Genomic DNA, 18,499 nt, shown 5'->3' on the forward strand with positions numbered 1-18,499 from the left:
AATAACATATCTCCTTAAAGAGCAATAGTTAGTGAATTCATAAAGGGCCCTATGCAGGAAAAAGGTGAAATGTCAGTGAAGGCTGAAAAATCTATTGTGGATAAGAAACTTGCAGTAACTTCTTGTCTGGAACACATTAGGTGAACAACACACAGTGTTATGCAGCAAATGAGGAGGAGAAATGGAAAGGCAAAGGTTTTATTATGACAGATATTCGCACAGAGGTTTTCTTTAAGCAGGAAAACCATAGGAGTGAAAAGTCTCAGAAATTTTTTTCACTGAATCATAACAATGGCAAAATAGTGATAAACATTATATTTATAAATTATATCAATGTGGATATTTTCTTTAAATGTTCAGCTGTGACACTAAAAGGAATGCTTCACCCAGAGAGTGGTTGAGTGCTGGAACAGGCTCTCCAGGGAAGTGGTCACAGCACCAAGCCTGTCTGAGTTCAAGGGTTAGAATGATACTCTCGGGCACATGGTGTGACTGTTGGGGATGGTCTTGTGCAGAGCTAAGAGTTCGACTTGATGATCCTTGTGGGTTCTTTCCAACTTGGCATATTCTGTGATTCTGTTATAAGTGTCCTTTTGTTGTGCATGGCTTTTAATGATTTTTGGGAGTTTCTTTTCTACTTTAAGAGCAGGAATTAAGAAGAGAAAGGAATGTGAGACAAAAATGAAGTGAATCTCTGGAAAAAAAATAAATTGAGAAAAGCAGAATACAGGGGGTCTACATTCTCCTGAAGTGTATTCCTAATTCACATAGCATAGACAAGAGGTGCTTAAGTAGCAGATGGAGAAGGTACTAGGCCAATGGCTTTTATGGAGCTCAGAAGAGAGTTTGCAGACAAGTTCAGACAGCTCACAAACAAGAAAATGTGAAAGTCAGACAACTACCTAAGGAGAGTTGCAGTGGCAAAACATGATGATGTGATGAAGAACAAAGTTAATGGACAGTATTGATGTGTAGAAGAATGGCAGGGACAACCACAAAGAAGATAGGTGACAAAGGAAAAAGGGAATCCAGCCACGTCAGCAAAAGAAGATAGAATAGCCTACATAGCCTCAAGTGTAAAGAATGCCACAGAATATTATTTATGTAATTGTAATGTAGTATTTATGTAATTATGTAATCAGTAGAGGTGAAAAGACAGAATGATCTGAGGACAGACAAAAATCCATTAGAGAAGAAATTTTCTCAAACATAGAAATCAGAAGTTTTTATGAGCCAAATGGCAACTTGCTACTGTGAGATATTAAGCTTGCACTAAAGAGATTCAGAGAAAAAAGGAGGTGGTGTGATAGCACACGAGGCTGGAAAGGATTCTGAAAGAAAATCTATAGTTCAGCCTTCAAATGAGTGTAGATGGTACTCCAAAATTCACACTGAAATAGATAAAAAATAATTACATGGGTTGGCAAAGTTACTCAAAGGAATGAATATTCCATGAATCCTCTGAAGAATCCTCATTTGAAAGAGAAGCAGAACCAAAGTTTGACAAAGTTAAGAGGACAGTATCTGGGTTTAAATGTTTATAGAATTTTGGGATATTGAGTGTTGAGAAGAATTCACAGAGGGAAAATATTTTACATTTCTGTGGACTCCCCTTAAACAACCAGTTTCAGGCTTTTGGAACTCATACTAGGACAACCAGTAGGGAGATCTCTGAGCTTGGAAACAGAAAAGCAAACTCAGCAAATACTTTTATGATCTTCATGCTTGGATTTAATATACACAAATATGAAAATCCAGCAAAGGGAGGGGGGGAATATAAATAACCCCTAGCTTCGCAGGTGCGAGCAAATTTCAGAGTGACAAGAGAAACGTGTTAGAATAGCTACATTGCCTAGATCATGTTGAAGAGTACTTACCATTCAGAAAGACAGATGTAAAAGTGAAGTTAGAAAGGTAGATTGTAATTGAGGTTATGGTAGATAATGGCAATATAACAAATGACAGCATTGACAAATATTGAATCAAACTTATGCCAGTCAAAAAAGGATATTTTTTGGGTGCTACCAAGACTCTACTAGGCATCCTGTAAGTGGTCTCACAGTCTTCACTGTCTTTGATCAAAGATGACAAAAGTGTCACAAGTCCCTTCTATTTCACTTGGCTTGCCATTCCATTCCCGTTTTCTCCTAGAGCTCTTCCCCATTAACTTTATTGAGGAGTTTCTTGCTAGTTACTCCTTTGAAAACATTGGGAATCCTGCTGGCCATAAGGGCCTTGATTTTTGATAGAGATCTCTTGGCTGTGTGCTTGAAACTTCTGTTTCTTATGTTAGTCAGTTTGTGAGCTTTTCAAAGCAGTCCTTGTTTGTATGTCACCTGGCATAGCAGGATGCTGCCCTGTAACTTTTTGGTATGAGGATCTCTGGGCTGTTCAGAAATGCATGTAACTTGTATAAGCTCATACAGCAAATCCTAAATTGGGAGTTTCTGGACTCCATTCCTGCATGCAGTCCAACAGCATACCACAAAACTGAAAGGAAAAAAATAAAGTGATGATAGGTACTTCCTTGTGGCTTCAGAGATGATGTGCAACCAACGATGTGAACAGCTTAATTTTGTTAGTTCCTGAAATCTTTGTCACAGAGCTAGAGATGGTGAAACATTTGAAATGCTGCATCCTGCTCCTTTTAATAAGACTTTCTAAATTATTTTGGGTCATGTCCATGCTATAAAAAGGCTTTCCTTCTTGAAATTCTACAACTGCTGTTCTGACTGATTTATCTGTTTTGTTCTATTTTAGCAGAATTGTTAAGAAACTCCTATAAACCTGCATTTCTATGATGTCAGCATCTTCTGCAACAGATTAATAAAATACATCTGATTGGATTTTGTTATACATTTTTGCTTGATTAGGGGATTTATATGATCCTTTGACCCAACAGCTGTGAGGTTAGGGAAAGGAGGAAATAGAGCCATACTTCTCTTACTCCAATGGGACTGTAGAGATAGCTTGCTGAATCAAGCAGCAGGATGTTTAGTTTTTTAACTAATCCAGTCTCACTTTCAAGGTGCACCACTTTTATCCATATGCATATGCATCTACAGAAAGAGGGAGGCCTAGTTATTGCCAGGAGAAATCTGTTCAATCAGGATATTTTTTTCTTGGTGCAAATCCAGCTGCTCTTACTTTCTGTGCTTGCACTCTACCTATGGGAAAGCACCAGCTCAACAGGTCATGAACCTTCTCTTACCCCCATGTATAACAATGAAGCTTGGTTAACTATAAACTGTTTCAAGGTTAATCAAGTAAACTTGTGAACAATTTTGTGGCAAGTGGCTGACACTGCTCAGGAATTGTAAAATTTTAATCTGATCAATAGTATCTGAAACCTGTAGATTTTTAGGATAATCTCTATGTGTCTAGTTACCTTATCTGGGCATTTTAATCAAGTTCTAATGCAGATATTAGGCTGGACATTCTTTTGCCTAGTTATCATCAAGAAGTTAACATAAAATGTAGGAGTCTGTTAGGGATGTGAAATGCAACTCTTTCTGCAGTGAATGGGGATATTTCCAGAAGAGACATTTCTTATGTGGAGGTTAAAAGTGCCTCTTCTACATACAGTTCAGACAGAAATAATCAGTTTAATGTGAATATGTACTGTCATGTGGTCAAGCTTTGGGTGAGAGCAGATTTACACAGAGAAATCAAAAGGAAAAGGCAGGAGCTGTCTCTTACTGGATTTTGTGACAGTAACTGGCTACACAATGGAGAGCTGCCAGCTCTAATCTCTGTTCTTTTCTCCATTCTCAGAAAGTCCTCTACCATTTTATAAATATTGGTTTCCAAGGTACCCTTCTGCACCAGTCAAATATTAATTAATTTTTCCTTTATTACAAGGAACATATGTAAACAATCCATATTCTAAGGAGTTTAAATGCCTCACTGAACTATATTTAGTATCAAGATTTAGAAAGTTGAAATTCATACATTAGTTGTTAGAAAACAAAGGTATTTGGATGGTTAAGATGGGTAGACATCTTACCTCTACAAATATCGTAAGATACATATGTGAGGAAGAACAGGGAGGTGCACTTCAGATATATGAAAAGACATATAAGAGGAAAAGAACAGAGTAGTAAACTGTGACTGGTAAGAAAGATTTTGACCAGGGCATTTAACTGAGAAGTAAGCTCCTGAGAAAAAGATCTTCTGAACAAATAAAACCAGGGCAGAGAAAGGGCTACAGCAAGTTCAGAACTATGTACTGATATATAGTGGCTATAATTGCATGGGTTTTCTTATTTGTTTTTCTCTCTCTTGGAGTGGAGAGCATGAGCTGATTCTGGTAGGGGCAAGGACCCAACATTGTCATCTGCATGTCACTGGCAGTGCTACTGACTCTGTAACACAAAGGGAGCATAGGGATAGGAGGCCCATGACGGGATGGCAACACTTCCTTCTCTGAGCTGCACAGGGCTCCATGGTTCTGATGCAAGCAATGCAGGCAGAGCAAAACCAACACTGAGAGAGAAGCTATGAAAGTGAAGATATTCAGATGTCCCTGCACTAACTGCAGAGACATGTCCTGGGAGCCCTTAGGAAGCTCATTTGAAAGCTTCCTGGCCATCTTTCTTTAGTGTGCCTGTTACACAGCATTTGGGAAGTCTTTGTCCTGCTCCTGTAGGAGCACCTGAGGGTGTCCTGGCAGTCTCGGCAAGCAGTGGTGGGAAAGGCAGGCTGTTCAGAAGTGCTGCTTTTCTTGGCGCAGGGCTCCATTTTCAAACCAAGATCACAGAGGGAGCTATGGTCTCTGCCAGCAGCCCTGCACAACACAACTGGCAGGTGCTCTCAACAAGCTCCTCAGCGCTCGCCAGCTGTTTGTCACAGATTGTCGCAGATATGGCAGCTGGCACCTGCCCTACTCACCCTACCTCCAACCAGCTGGGTGTCCCAGGGATGGAGAGTTGTGAGAGGATGGCTGGGAGCAGAGCAGTGGACATATCCCACAATGGGCAGAAATGCGAGGTTGGTTGGAAGGCAGCAGGGGGTGCTGATCAGAGTCAGTGCAAAAAGACTGACAAAAAAATAGGAAATAATAGGGCAAGAATGGGAGTGATAATATTGCAATATGGTTTTATGTTTGCTTAACTTTTGAATTGCTCGTGAGTAAAAACTTTTTGTGTTTGTGGAGGAAAGAGTTGGAGATCTACAAGACAGCTCTCTGCAGAGGGGCTTGTGCATGGGGCTAATGGGGACAAGGGGCTGTCATGGGCTGCAATGTGTTATGCACAGTAGGAATGGCAATAGGTCATGTCTTCTGAAAATAATTTGGAGAAGGAGATCTAATTTATGCACTTGGGTACCCTGATGCGATGCCGCTCATTGTGATATCTGAACACATTTCAGCTGTCTTCACTTCTGGGACTGAGACATTCACAAATAAAGTGAGACAAGTGGAAGTTGGAGAGGGTTTGCTAGGGAAGACTTTCCAAAATTAGATTCTTCCCCTGCCTCACAGCTTACCCCACCCTCATGCATTTTTGTATGGTTTTCACTCTAAATTTAAACATGCACCAGAGAAAAGAAGAAATGAGATCTCAGGGTCAAAGGGTGAACTCTTCTTGTTGTAACATCTGTTCTTGATTGTACAGGGATGCTACATGGGTGTAAGGAAGAGAAATCAAAAAAAGTACTTAAAAATGATCATGAAATACCAGAGAAAATAATTTCTTGTTCCTGTCAATTCTCCCTCCCTCTGCCCCTGCTCTTTTGGAAATCCTTGGTTACATTTTTGACTGAAGCATAAGAAGAGGATTTGAGGAGACTGTGACTAAATGCAAATTGGCAAAAGAGGGGAAAAGGAATTTTAGCAAAAGAAAAAAGGTTCCCATTTTAATAGAAAAAAACAAGCTTCCCTCTTCAGAAGATTTCATATTGCATCCAACTGAAGAGATGGCATATGTTTTACATAATGAGTTGCAGATTTATTAATATGGAAAGCAAAATAAATGAGCCAAACTCATTTTTTGTGGCTCTAGGTGGAGTTAGTCCTCATAATAGGCTCTTTGATTTTCATGCTCAGCCTGTGCCTTGCCACCCAAACCTCTGAACCCTCTGCTGAGGTTCTGGACTGTCATAACAGGGAAGCCTTCGATACTAATATCACCAGCTCATTCACTGATACTGAATGTCAAGAGTCCCTTTTAGCCCAAACCACTGAATTCTAGAGTGAAGGCAGAGCTGGTCTACAAGACTAGTTGAAAAACCTTGTCTCTGGGAAAGCTAAGATTAATGTAAAAGGATATTCAGCGCAGCAGCCAGTGATTAGATGGCAAAATAGTGAGTTATCTGCAATTTGATTACGAGGAGAAAATCCAGCAAATGACTCTCTGACATGGCAGTCACTGTCAGGTGTTTTGACATCCAACACTTGCTTGTTATAGGGTTGGTTAAAGGGCAGGACACAATTTCACAGTCCTTGTTCATAGGACATCATAATCTCATACTTCGCCATTGACTTCACTGGGACTAGACCAACCTGTTTAAAGGCTTGTTTCCACTACAAATTTCTACTTTGCTTTTCAAGTGTACAATCTTCACATGCAGACATGCAAGAGCCCTATCCCAAGTACTTGGTGTTTTAATTCAGACTGACTGGCTCATTTTAGTCTACTAGCTATGCCAGAATAAGCAGATTTTTCTTTTGCCAAATTGACCACTCTCTGCATTAATCCTGTGATTGTTATTATAATTTTTTTACAACTGAAGATTTTATTTAATTAAAAAGAAATTCCAGTAAGACTGACTGGCGGTTACCTCCAACACAGTTGAATAGGTAAGAAAGACTTGGGATAAGTCCCCTGTATTTCATTTGTTACCTGCTTGGTGGTGTTAAACTCTCTGAGCCAGTCTGTCTGATCAGACACCAGTGACTGGGCCAGTTCATGTTGCCTGGGTACTTGATGTCCCAGGGGAAACCAGTGACGAATGGCATCCCTCAGGAGTCCCTGTTGGGTCTGGTGCTGTTTAACATATTTGTTGGTGACGTGGACATTGGGATTGAGTGCACCCTCAGCAAATTTGCCAAAAACACCAAGCTGTGTGGTATGGTGTGGTTGACATGCTGGAGGGAAGGGATGGCATCCAGAGGGGCCTTGACAGGCTTTAGAGTTGGGCCTGTGCAAACCTCATGAAGTTCAACAAGGTCAGGCACAAGGTCCTGCCTGTGGGTCAGGGTAATCCCAAGCACAAACGCAGGCTGGGTGGAGAAGGAATTGTGAACAGCCCTAGGGAGGAAGACATGGAGGTGTTAGTGGATGAAAAGTTGTTTGTGACCTGGTTATGTCTGCTCCCAGCCCAGAAAACCAGCTGTACCCTGGGCTACACCATAAAAAGTGTGACCAGCAGGCCAAAGGAGGTAATTCTCCCCTCTACTCTGTTCTTATGACATCCCACATGGAGTACTGTGTCTAGCTCTGGGGCACTCAACATACAAAGGACATGGACCTGTTGGAGTGACTCCAAAGGAGGGGCATGAAAATGACTGAGTGGCTGGAGCACCTCTTCTATGAAGAGAGGCTGAGTCAGTTGGGGTTGTTCAGCCTGGAGAAGAGAAGGATTTGGGAAGACACTATAGCAGCCTTCCAGTACCAAAAGGGAGATTACAAGAAGGCTGGAAAGGGACAGAATCACAGAATCACAGAATATGCTATGTTGGAAGAGACCCACAAGGATCATAAAGTCCAGCTCCTGACCTTGCACAGAACCATCCCCAAGAGTCACACTATATGACTGAGAGTACTGTACAAACATTTCTTGAACTCTGTCAGGCTTGGTGCTGTTATCCTTCCCTGGGGAGCCTCTTCCAGTACCCAACCCCCCTCTGGGCAAAGAACCTTTTTCTAATATCTAACCTAAACCTCCCCGAAAAAACATCAGGTCATTCCCTTGGGTTCTATCACTCCTTTGGACACTCTCTAACAGCTTAATATCTTTCCTATATTGTGGTTCCCAAACCTGCACACAATATTCAAGGTGAGGCCACACCAGTGCAGAGCAGAGTGGGACAATCACCTCCCTCAACCAGCTGGCGATGCTTTGCCTGATGCCCCCCAGACACCTTTGGCCCTCCTGGCCACCAGGGCACTGCTGACTCATATTCAACTTGCCATCAACCAGGACACCCAGGTCCCTTTCCACAGCACTGCTTTCCAGCATCTCATTCCCCAGTCGGTACGTCCAGGGTTGTCCCATCCCAGGTGCAGAATCCGGCACTTCCCTTTGTTGAACTTCACATGATTGGAGATTGCCCAGTCCTCCAATTTGTTGAGGTCTCTCTGCAGGGCCTCCCTGCCTTGGAGGGATTTAACAGCTTCTCAAGTTTTGTGTCATCTGTAAACTTGCTTAGTATCCCTTCCAGTCCTGCATCCAAGTAATTTGTGAAGATGTTGCAGAGCACAGGGCCTAAGATGGAGCCCTGCGGAACCCCACCGGTGACAGGTTGCCAGTCTGATATTACCCCATTCACTTGACAAGGGTATGTGGTGATAGGACAAGGGGTAATGGCTTTAAACTGAATGAGAGTAGATTTAGATTAGCTCTTAGGAAGAAAATCTTTTGCTGTAATATTGGTGACCACTGGAACAAGTTGCCCAGAGAAGTTGTGGATACCCTACATCTGTAAGTGTTCAAGGCCAGGTTGGATGGGGCTTTGAGTAACCACCCAGTGAAAGGTATCCCTGCCCAATGGAATGGGGGTTGGAACTAGATGATTTTAAGGTCCCTCATGACCCACACCATCTATAACATTCTTTGTTTCGCTCTTGAACTGTAGCATTCAGGCTTAATGACTTTCAGAATAAAAAGGGCTTACTTGTCCTACAGGCCAGCTGTTTTCTTCAAGGTTTTGACCTGGTCCAGTGCAAGAAATTACGCATCTTCCCCATACTACATGATGTCATACAGGCGACACAGTGATAGTCCTTTAGTTGCCTCTGTACAGCCCTTCAGAGCAGCACACATTATATATGCCTTTATATAAGAAAGAACTCCCTTCTGCTTTCCCCCACCTCTTTAAAAGAAGTAGAGACCTTGGGTCCTAGAAAAGCACCGCATTAGGCTGGGAATCAAGGGGTTGTAAACTGATGTCAACTACCAATTTCTATCAATAATTCTGTACTATTCCTAACATTTATTTTGCTGCAATGTTTCTGACCCCTACTTGCAAGCACTTTTTACCCATTTTGCAAGTTACATAATGCACAGGTTGTAAAAAAGTAATTTCTGGCAAGGATGGGAGTAAAATCTAGATTTTAGAAAGGCCACATCCACCGTTCACTCAGTTTATTAATGTATTCCCCAGACAAATCTCTCGTTGTCCTTTCTGAATGCCAGGTTGTGCTAGCCTTTGCAGTTGTAGGACTTGGTTTTTCAGTATGCAAACATTATGCTAAAACCCAGCCAGCAAAGTCAGAAATAGCAATGAACTGATTTCTTCAGTTCTGCCTCACAAAACTCTGCATAGTCTGTTAACAAATGTGTGCCATGTTTCCATTTGGTATGGTCCAAATAAAATTTGCTCCATTAGCTCCTCAGGAAGTTATCAGTAGTATACTGCTGTCAGTAGTAGCATAATTCAAATAACACCAATTTTGTGTGTGTAGACATGAAAACAGCAGCAGTTGCACATATTGTCACATAAGTGAAAACTGCCCTTGCTAATGGTAGCAAATCCCTTCTCATATGGTGCTTTCTGTGAAGTTTCATGGCTACACATCTCTGTCAAGGGCCTAGCTAGAAAGCTAGGCTATGAGGTTTGGATAGAGGCAACCTGAGTGACTTGTACTGTGCTGTCCAAGTAGGATCATAAAATATCTTGGGTTAGAAGGGGCCCATAAGGATCATTGAGTCCAACTTCCTGCTCTCTACAGGACTATCTAAAAATAAACCATATGACTAAAGACATCACTCCTTGAACTGTCACAGGCCTGTTGCTGTGACCACTTCTTTGGGGAGCTTACTCTAATGACTGACAATTCTTTCAAGTGAAGAACCTTTTCTTCATGCCCAATCTCAGCTCAGCTTCATTCCATCTCCTCATGTTCTATTTCTGCTCACGACAGAGAGGAGATCAGCACCTCCCCTCTGCTGTCACCCTTGAGAAAGCTGTAGACTGTGGTGAGGTCACTGCTTAACAATGAGGTCATGTCTCAGCTTTCTCTCATCCAAGCTGAACAAACCAAATGATGTCAGCTGTTTCTCATAAGCCTTGCCCTCAAGACCTCTCACCATGTTGGTTGCCTTCCCCTCTAATAATAGACATCCTCTAATAATTTGATGCCCTTCTTTTACTGTGGCATCCAAAACTGCATACAGTACTTGAGGTGAGGCCACACCAGTGAGAACAATCATCTCCCTTGACTAGCTGACAATGCTGTGCATGATGCACCCCAGGATATGGTTGGTCCTTTTGGCTGCCAAGTTTGGTTTGCCAGTTTTCAAACTGGTATTTGCTGCTGCGCTACCACGGACTGAGCGGTTTTCAAACTACAATTGCTTTCTTGTCTAAGTGCCCTGGAGCAAAAGCAAGGTAGGAATCAAAAATGCTTCGCTGAAAAGTTGTTCCTGAACACTCAAAAACCCAGGCTAAAGCACATGGGTGTAATTTCCCTGCTGCAATATATTTTTAATAATCATGAAGCAATAGACATAGCTAGGAGCCAGCCAAACACACATATATGTGCAGATGCATACAGTTACAGACACTAGTCTCATCCCTAATGGTACATTGTCACAAGGTTATGGGAAAGCCCATCTGTTTGTGATGCTGAAAGTGAGACAGCAGGTTGTACCTGCTGTCATCATCCTGCTCTCTGCAAGGCCTCTGTACTCAACACAGCAGCACCCATCTCAGCTGCCAACTTGTGTGTTTGGCTGCTTAAACACACAGGACCTGAACGCTCAGCTTTGTGTATGCTGAGGTGGGGAACCTAATATTTTCAGTCCTCTTCCTTGTACCTCCTGGGATGTTCACATCACAGGTGGCAGGGAGGAGTGTACAGCATTTTCCTTTGGGCCATCATCTCAGTGCCTATAATACTGTTTTCTTTTCTGTTATAATTATTTTACTTCATCTTGAGAAACTGTCTGTCTCCAGGTTACTGTTCTGGTTTAATCTTCCCTTGCCTGGATTGCCAAGGTAAGCTCCATTTCAGAATAGATCATCATAAATCTTGTATTTTAAGCATATTAACAAAAGTAGAAAAAGCTTGGAGTATCTGAAGTATCAGAGAGATCTCGCAATCTGTTTTTTCTTTGGGATAAGAAATAGAAAATTACTTGATCCCAATGTATGTTCTTCTCCTTGCTTGATCTGTTCATCTCTGTGTCTATTGTGCTATGACAATCTCTTGTGTGAAGAAATCTTGAAATGTGTAGAGAGATAATAAATATATTCCATGGTTCACCGCTGCTCTTCAAATGATTTCTATAACTCAGATTAAGTGATGTGATTGTCCTTTCCCTGTAACTTACCCTTTTCAAGTCCCTGGTATCTGTGCTTATCCAGGTTGCACAATGGCTGAAGCGTATGGCAAGGAAAAATGTATGATTGTCAGTGTCTTACTCGATTAATGCAGGGTGAAACAAGGAGAGATGGAATTTCAGAATAAGGAGTTGATATTTGCAATCTTTTCCCCTTACAATATTTCCTTAATGTAAAACAGAGACAGCAAACTTGAGTTTTGGTGTAGTAACTTTATTGACCTTTATCTGTAAAGCCAGCCTGTTTAATTTCTCAATTCACAAAATTAATCTTGGGATCAGATTTAAAATTGGGAAGACCAGTGTTTGAAACTTGTGAATGCTTTCCTGTAAAAGTGACTAAAAATTAATTCTACTACTGGTATGCACATTCAGTTGTTTACCATTCTGTTCAGTACTGAGTAAGTGTTGTCATGGTTTGAGATTCTCCAAAATCTTAATTCTCTAGTCTAAGCCTCTTCCCACATCTCAACTTAATGTGAGATGGGTTTTCTAGACAAAAACACACCAGACTCAGAATGGGGAAAAGGGAATATATTACAATGACTGTACAAATAAATACTATAACACATTATACACACGATCACAACTATCTCTACCATGACATATAGTATTTACAATCGATCAGATCTCTTCTCCCCTCTAAATAAAAGTCCAGGAAGGGAAGAAGGACAGATCCCTTCCACGTTTTAGGGCAGCAGCTCCTCTTCTGTCTTCCGTGCAGCAGTTGCAACTGGATTGTTGTAGCTGGATCTCTTCTCAATACACACAAGGGGGTCTCCAAGCCCCTTGGCTCTCCTTCGGTCCAAGCGAAGACCTCACCTGTGGACTGCCAGCAGGGACAAGACTCGCATCACCACAGGTATATCATGAAATGCAGGGGCATTTTCGTAAAAGTCTCTTCTTCAGGGGATTCAAATTCCCCTTTGCAGAGCTCCATGCTCTGTCTCAAGGCAGCAGGGGGGCGAAGCCCTCCTCCATATTCCTTTGGCTGTCCCAGTCCAGCTTCAGGACACCTTTGAGCTTCTCAGCTCCTCTCTCTCTCTCTCCAATGCTGCATGTACTCCAAGGCTCCTCTCAAATAGGAGTCCATCTATTTCTCCTTTCTCAGAGGTCTCAAAGGAGTTTGGGGGGGTCTGGTACAGTTCTTACCCCCAAGAACTCTGTCTCTCAGCTGTTGACTCTCTTTTTTTTTCCCGGCTCTCCTTCCAGGAGTCTTCTCTGCGGTGCTGCATGTTGTTTCTACTGCTTCTCTGGGTCAGGTCTTATCAGTTGGCTTATAACCATAACTTCTGGACGCTGCTGCCGCTTCTGCTCTGTCTCTGCTCACTCACGATGGAAAACATCCCCCAGCTCACAGCTACAGACACATAGTACAGTTTAACACTGTTCCAAGTCTCTGTAGCCCCCAACTGGGGCTGGGGGGGGGGGGGGTAGAGGCCCCCCCTGAGGGCTCCTGCCCTCTCCTCATGGCTCTTACAACATGGTCACTTCTCCTACAACCCAAACTACAACTCTTCTCTTCCATTTGCTTGTGGTATGTTTACATTTTGTAGGAGCGCCCATTGGACAAAACTTCAAAACTTCCAGGGGTTTCCACCCCTTGGGGTTTTACCATTTTCTTAGCCTCTGGGGGAAAACAAGGTCCAAACCACTACAGTGTGGACACACACCAATGGGTCTTGAGGGCTTTCTCCCAAGGAGAGCTACTGCAAAATTGCCCCAGTCTGCTGCTAAATAGAAATTGTTGCTGGATGGACTTTCTAAAAAAGGCTTATGTGCTATAAATAAAAGACAGCTTCCACTAGCTCAACGCTAATTTGGTTTTAGGAAAATCTTAGTTCAGGACAGTAATATTTCCTATGCAGAAAACTAGGCAAGCTGGAAAATTTCATCAGCTGTACATTAGAGGGATTTTCAGTATTTTCCACCTATTTTTTAAATCAGCAATTTTCCTTCTTTTGTGATCTTTTGCTGTGACTAGCAATCAAAACTAAATTGATAATGTGAAATGAAAGGACAGGAAGATAATTGACTGAGACACAGATTAGAAGAGCATGTGATAGGTAAATATTTAAACAGCAGTTTTTGTATTGGAGCAGCAGAAGAAAGTGGAATCCATGTATCACACCTTGCAGAAGCCACACAGAGGAGTAATGCGCTGCTTGAGCTCTACAGGCCTGCAAGCCTTGGAGCCAGAGCTGACCTGAAACTCAAGACATGGCTGCAGCAATGGCTGAGTGAGCTCCAGCTTGACGCCAGGTTGACACCTGAGTTGACACCTGCACAGAGAGCAGAACTGAGAAATGCACCAAGAAAACTATTTTATTACTATCCTTGCACACAGGATCAGGCTCAATGCACTGATCTCACAAGAAATATTTGCTGGCTAGGCTCCCTGAAGCACCTCTCAGTGCTGCAGGTAGAAGTCAAGAACCTCTTCAGATGCAGTTCGAAGTATGAGTCTCCCTGAGAACCATGCAAGGAAATATGCTGACATGGGACTTGCATGATGGTTTGTGTGGTCTGAACTTCATGTGAACTGTCACTTGCATAAGAGGTAGTTCTACCATGGCTGCCTTAATTCACTTTGTCAAACTCTCTTGTGTTCCACACTGGGTGTCCTGGGCATAGTTTTTGCTAAAGTACATTTATTTTGTTTCTCCAGTGCTGCTATTAAAAGTTATAATTTTTTTCTATAAAATGTGTTTTATTTTCCCATGGTCCTCGAATAAAGTTGGTTCCATTTTGGGCATTTATTCTAGTCATCACAGGATGACTTATATTGAGATAACCTCTGTGTGTCTCCAGTTTCAAGACTCAAGTACCACCTGGGTACTCAAGGATTTTTGTTCCTTCTGCAGGGATAGAAACCAGAAAATAATCAGTGCCGTTTACAGTGGACTTTCTATAGCTGGTGCCATGAGATCGGAATTGTCTCAGCCCAGATCCAAAGGACAGCCACCTCCTGTCAGCCCCTTGCTGTGGCCATTCAGAGATGCTGGTTTTCTTATCATGTAGGCTGATCAACCAGGTATAGTTTACACTAATTCTGCAAAATCTTGCTGATGTTACATGATTCCCTGCTGAACAAAGGTGTAGCCTTTAGTACTCTTCCTCATTAACAAAAATTACTTTACCATAGGTTCAGCTGGTGCTTTCCAGCTCACCCTGTGGCTGGTTGAGACAAAGGTACAGTATTCTTTGAGGCTGGCAATTTCACATGTTGTTCTGATCTTCTATTGGTGTATTTTGGGCCTGGTTTTTAAACCCTTGGGTCTCCAATACTGCTGATTATAAAACATATATGCTGCATCACTGTTACACTGCTTCATCACTTCTGGTGTTGAATGGATCATTCAAAAGAGAGTTGGTGGAATCTGAGCCAAATTCATGTCTCCTGGAATTTTGGGTGTGGAGACTTTATTTATGAGTACAGTTTCTCTTCTTAGCAGCTATCATTTTTTGTGCAGCACACCACTGGAACCGCTGTAGCAATATATATAATGAATGATTCAGTCCTTCTAATATTAGATCTTTGATGGCTTAAATGTAAAGGGTAGGGTTTTGTTCTTGAGTGATGGTCTTTCTCCAGGGAAAGACATCGCTTGTCCCTTTTTCTTGTTGTAAAAAAGAGGCAGGAAAGGGGGAAACATACTCTTTAATTGCACTGGATACATGTGGTCCTTCAGGAAGAAGGAGATGAACTCTTAAATCACCTTGTGCCTTCCTGATTTCGGACTCAGTGAGTGTAAGGTTTTTGTCCTGCCAAACTCTTTACACTGTGGTAGTGTCCCTAGACCCAGCTCTACCTGTGCTACAGTCTCACTGTCTGAAAAAGCCCATGGTCTAGCACACACCCTGATCCCTGTGAAAGTCAGGTTGGATGGAATTCCTCTTGCCCGACTTGTGAAGTAGACCTCGTTTTTCTCCACTGACTAAATGGTCACTCTCATTTGCACAGTGTTTTTGCTGGGATAGGTTCCTTCTGGATGCATATGAGACTGTTATAATGTATGGAGGGATGGATGCTGTATGTTTCTGTTGCATTCAGACATACCATGGAATTTGCTGACTAGTAAATATTATCAAGGCCCAGAAAATAGCTAAAAATCAAAAGCTTACATACATTTCTTCATTAGTATATGTATATAATCATAGAATCACAGAATATGCTGAGCTGAAAAGGACCCACAAGGATCATCAAGTTCAACTCCTGGCCCCACACCCATCCCCAACAGTCACACTATGTGCCTGATAGTATCTTCCAAATAGGCTTGGTGCTATGAGCACTACCTGGGGGGCCTGTTCCATTACCCAACCACCCTCTGGGTGAAGAACCTCTTTCCAGTATCCAACCTAAACGTCCCCCAAACACAACTTCATTCCCTTGGGTTCTGTCACTGATCACCACAGAGAAGAGATCAGTGTCTACCTCTGTTCTTATGACCCCCACCTCACTAAAACCTCCTTTCAGATAATTGTAGATCTCAATAAGGTCCCTCTGAGCTTCCTTTTCTTCAGGCTAAACAAGCCCAGCTCCCTCAGCTGCTCCTCATAGGACTTGTGCTCTATACCTCTTCGCCAGCTTCATTGTTCAGTGAATGTTGCTCATTCTACTTGTCTGGCACCCTTTTTCTTTTAGGAGCTTGCAGGCTCACAGAGCAGACCCCTGGTGAATTCGATGAGCAGTTTCCATGATGCCCCTGTTACAAACTGTGGAGCTACCATCTCTTACTTCTTGTGAGATAGAATCTTAATTTTTGCAAATCAGAAACAACACAATATTGGGTTTGAGAATGGTACTGCCTGTCTTCTAACTGTCATTTCAGAGACTTGGGAGTATGAACCTGCACGTGCTAAAACACTAAACCTGAGAGCATCCTGGACTTCTGCTATTTGTAATGTGAAGGATCCTCCCCATTTTTTATTAAAAAAATTCCCCTATGCAGAAAAAATATTTTTTGCAGCATTTTAACTATATGTGTTGGAAATGATTCACATATATTATATAATTTCTGTCATGTAGTGATTAGACATATGGCTGGATCTATGACCAAATATTGAGATATAATGGGCAACATAACATGGAAAATATGTTCGACCCATTAAATAAAAGTGAGAACTGGATCTCACAGTGTAAGTCTGTGTGTGTTTGCCTAGAGCAAACAAGGAGGAAAGAGGAAGCATTCATGTGGAATGTGGATGGAAATAATTCAACAAGGGTTACTGTAAATACTGTAGAAAAGTGCTAGCAAAAGCGGATTAAATTCCAAATGCAAACATATCCCAAGTGCTGTAACACTAAGACATGAAAGACAGAGAAGAAACAAAACTGTTTGCTTTAATAACCTTGTGTATAAATTAAGGAAAGAAGTATGTCTACCTAAGGCCATAGTACCTTCAATAGTTTTCAGGGAAGATACAGAAGCTATTTCCACAGTCTTCTTTCAGGGGTAGCAAAAGTTCTTTGCAAATTAGCCTACGCAGGTTCTTTTGAGCAGGAAAGTACATAAATTATTTTTCAAGATGAGGTAGACATCTGTTTGTTTCCAGGTTACACAAAGCCATTTTACTAAATTTTTAGTATTTCCATATATTTCATTTTCTATTTCATATGTATAAAGATTTCTATATATTTAATATTTCCACATACCCAGGTGCAAAAAGTCAATATTAAGAAAATTATGCCTGTTTTATTCTTCACAGTTTAACAAAAACTGCATAAAATCCCTTTTGACTGCGAAGACTTGCCTCCAGGTTTGGTTTTTTTTTTTGAGGAAACCATTAAGTTCATTGCAGTATCTTAATTATTTCTTGTTCACAAAGGAATTGGCACGCAGTGTAATATGTGCTTTTGGTAAGAAAATAATAGAACTAACTAGAGTTATTAGATTACTTCTTTGAAAAATTACAGATGCCAATTGCTGCATAGGACTGGAGATATCCTTTATTTTTAAGAGAAAGGAAATATTTTTGACGAGAGCACTTAATTATGGAAGCGTTCCAGCTGTATTTTGGTAGTTCTTTTTGTGTACCTGCTCCGTGTTACTTAGTAAGAGGCATGCTCTGCATCCCAGGCCACTGGTGTAAGTAAGTTGACCGCAACATCTGCTATGTGAGATCAAAATGTGGCTGCCATCAAACCTTGTTTGTAATTTTATTTTCTTAATCCTGAAAGCAGTGAACTCCTCTCTGTACACTTTTTCTTCTTTGCTTTCTTTCTTTGTGTTCTTCTACATGTAATTTAGAAGTGAAAACATATGACTTACAGCCTAGTTCTCTCCATTTACTCAGCTGTATCTATTTAATCAATTTAAATTGGAAGGAGAGCTTACCAGATTTCAAAAATAAATCCAGGACCAGTGCAGAGTATTGTATAAACAAAGTCTAGGTTCATTTTTGCTTCTTTTCCTGAAAAAAAAAAAAAAAAGAAGTGTGTGAGGAGAAAATTTTACTGAAAGAAAGAAAGAAAGGAAGATTTGGGAACATGGTGGTTCTTGGGTTTTTCGTCTTCTAAGGCCACAACAAAATTAACAAGCTCTGAAACAAAACCGAGAGTTTATATTAATGGCTTCTGGCAAACTGTCAACTGATATTAACTTTATCATTCAACACAATGTCAGTTAGAAAAGCTTCAGGATAGGGCATTTGAATGTTAGAATCCTGATTAACAGATTAAATGAATTCCACTTTATCTTTCAGCCCAGTACTGTGGACTAGGACACCTGACTTACTAATCTTCTCTGACTTTTAGGTAAGTATCACTGACTGCAGCTTGGACTCAGACCATCATAAGACAGCTGAAGACAGCATGGCATATAGATTAGCTGCTGTTTTCTAGCAACTATTTTGTTATTTTGGCTTTGGCTGGCCAGTTTAGATCTCATTAATGCTAATACTGGAATAGGCTCATGATACACAATCCTAATTTTCTTGGAAGTAGAGGTTGTTAAATATTTATATTATGTTAGCATTTAGTGTCACTAAGCTT

The 18,499-nt window shown here is 41.4% G+C and overlaps 1 long non-coding RNA gene across 1 annotated transcript; it reads right to left on the bottom strand.

The window, feature by feature from the left end:
* Nucleotides 1-400: 400 nt before the first annotated feature.
* On the bottom strand, nucleotides 401-18,284 carry LOC116783004. The gene is made up of 3 exons (XR_004355430.1): nucleotides 18,274-18,284; nucleotides 14,105-14,107; nucleotides 401-576 (listed from the first exon to the last, which is right to left on the bottom strand). It is a non-coding gene; the product is annotated as an uncharacterized LOC116783004 (long non-coding RNA).
* Nucleotides 18,285-18,499: the final 215 nt, after the last annotated feature.

Source organism: Chiroxiphia lanceolata, chromosome 2 (assembly GCF_009829145.1).
Source record: "Chiroxiphia lanceolata isolate bChiLan1 chromosome 2, bChiLan1.pri, whole genome shotgun sequence".
NCBI lineage: Eukaryota > Metazoa > Chordata > Aves > Passeriformes > Pipridae > Chiroxiphia > Chiroxiphia lanceolata.